This window comes from Eubalaena glacialis, chromosome 3 (genome assembly GCF_028564815.1).
Source record: "Eubalaena glacialis isolate mEubGla1 chromosome 3, mEubGla1.1.hap2.+ XY, whole genome shotgun sequence".
In the NCBI taxonomy this organism is placed as follows: domain Eukaryota; kingdom Metazoa; phylum Chordata; class Mammalia; order Artiodactyla; family Balaenidae; genus Eubalaena; species Eubalaena glacialis.
The window spans coordinates 176,466,766-176,469,104 of record NC_083718.1 but is presented as its reverse complement, the minus strand read 5'-3'; the positions used below and the strand labels follow the sequence as shown (position 1 = coordinate 176,469,104).

The following is a 2,339-nucleotide window of genomic DNA, read 5'->3' as shown; positions in this document are numbered from 1 at the left end:
TGAAAGCTCAAAGGTGCAGCATTACTCTTATTATTAATTTTTTTTTGGCTGCGCCACACGGCTCGTGGGATCTTAGTTCCCTGACCAGGACTGAACCCAGGCCCTCGGCAGTGAGAGCACAGAATCCTAACCACTGGACCGCTAGGGAATTCCCCCTAAAATGGTTTCTGAGATGACTGGACAGCTTTCACAAATTTGCTTATTCCCAGTCTTGGCATCAATAGTCTCATAGGCTGAAGAATGCCTGTGTGTGTGTGTGTGTGTAACTGGTAAGTCTCTGTTTCAGAGAAGAAGCTTTCTCTAGAATGTTCTTGGAATATGGAGTCATGCCAGGTGATTCCACCTGTGATAAATCCCTCAGATCAGGTATCTTTTCAGTTTTAGGAAAGGGCTTTGTCCCTGAGATTCAGTTTAAAGCATCTGTTTACATAGGATTGGGAAAGGAAATGTGAGAAATAGGAGCAGTTCTGTCTCAAATATAAATCTGGGTAAGAAAAGCCTGAAGGAGTGAATTTTGCTGGTCCTGGACAATTACTGGCAGTGCAGTGACTGCCTGGAAGACATCTTGGATAGGACCATTGTTAGATTAGTGGTACATCTCATCACTCTAAGTTATAACTCAAAAATCACCTTTTCAATGAGGCCCGCCCTGATTGCCCTATTTAAAATGTAACACTCTCCTGATCCTCTTTACCTTGCTCTTTTCTTCCCCCCAAAGCCCTTATCACCTTCTAACCTAAATTATCTTTTTATTATTGTGCCAGTTACAAGCTATTTTAGCTCCAACTCACCTTCCTATATTCTTTGCAATGCTGGTGCTGGGACTCTGCAAACTACATTTCTGCTTTGCCAGCTGGTCCCCGTTAGACTTTGCGTAGACAATGCCTGAGTTTGCTTCCTGTTCCGGTGAACATCTCTCCAGCTACAGATCTTCACCCCAGCAGTGGCAGTTCCTTCCTGTAGCAGCAGCTGAATCCACTTTGCAGTGTTTTTAACACCTGCAGAAGCAGCTTCACTGTACCCCCCTCAGAGATACTGGCACCAGCCGAGCAGCACCCCTCTCTGTTCCCCCCACCCCTCTCTCCATCCTCACTATAATGGCAGCTTCATAAGGGCAGGGATTTTGTCTGTTTTGCTCACGGAGCCATTCCAAGCAATTAATACTGCGCCTGGGCACTTTGTAAGTGCTCAGTAATATTTGTGGGCTGAGTGAGTGGGTGGGTGCATGGGTGGATGGTTGCTGGTTTATGACTTCATGTGAATAACTTGTTTAACTGAGTTTTCTATTTAAGTTTTTGTTTAATTCTGAGCCAAGATTAACTGTAAAGTGAGGTTTAAATAAATTAGAATGGCATGTTCTTTTTTGAGATAGACGCAGTCCTCAGAACTTGGGTGTTTTGACTTAAGGTTCATCTAGTGAAGTTTTGGGGACAGCCTTGGATTGGGAGATAGAAAAGCAGGATAAAGCTACTAATGACAGGGACAGCAGAATATTACTCTGGTCAGTGGTCAGCTCAGGAAATCAATGTATTTAACAAAATATGTTTTGAGACAAACTCATTCTAGACCAACCAATAGCCTTGCATTCTTTTTTTTTAGAAACTAGAATTTTACAGTCAGGGCAAGATCATTGGTAAAAGCCTCTGAGTTATAGAGACAGGAGTAGAGAAAAATCTCTCCAGCAAGAAGCAACAAGACCAAGTAAGGTCATAGTGACAACTTGCCCAAACGGAATTAATGCAGTGGTTTTCCATTTGATCAAAGAACAAATGAGTGATTAAGATCCAAAGGTGTCTTGAAGTGATCACTTCAGCAGCACATATAGTACTAAAACTGGAATGATATGGAGAAGATTAGCATGGCCCCTGCACAAGGATGAGATGAAAATTCGTGAAGTGTTCCATATTTTTCAGCTCCCTCACTCAAATACAGCAGAAGACAGCCCTCTAAGACTCAGGAAGTGGGTTCTCACCAGACACCTCATCTGCAGGCATCTTGACCTTGGACTTCCCAGCCTCCAGGTCTTTGGGAAATGAATGTTTGTTCTTTAAGCCCCGAACAAAACAAAACAAAAAACCCCCCACAAAAGTATCTTGGAGACACCAGTGACTCAGAAAGTCACTGTTCATTAAAATAACTTTTTTTTTTTTTAACTAGAATTTTAGTTCATCAAGCACCACTTAGATAGTGCTAAATTTTTAGTTTGACCTTGGAAAATTCTTTTAAAGATTTTATTGTCCATTTTTACAGAGCTGTAAACATTGTCACAGGCCTCCAGGACAGTTTAGACTAAAAATATATTACTTACCTGCAGCACGCATCATGGAGTTGCTTCTTTA

The 2,339-nt window shown here is 41.9% G+C and overlaps 1 non-coding gene across 1 annotated transcript; it reads left to right on the top strand.

Annotated features, from left to right (window-relative positions):
* Window positions 1-1,800: 1,800 nt before the first annotated feature.
* LOC133089217 (U6 spliceosomal RNA) lies at window positions 1,801-1,910 on the top strand. The gene has a single exon (XR_009700602.1). It is a non-coding gene; the product is annotated as a U6 spliceosomal RNA (small nuclear RNA).
* The last annotated feature ends 429 nt before the right edge of the window (window positions 1,911-2,339 follow it).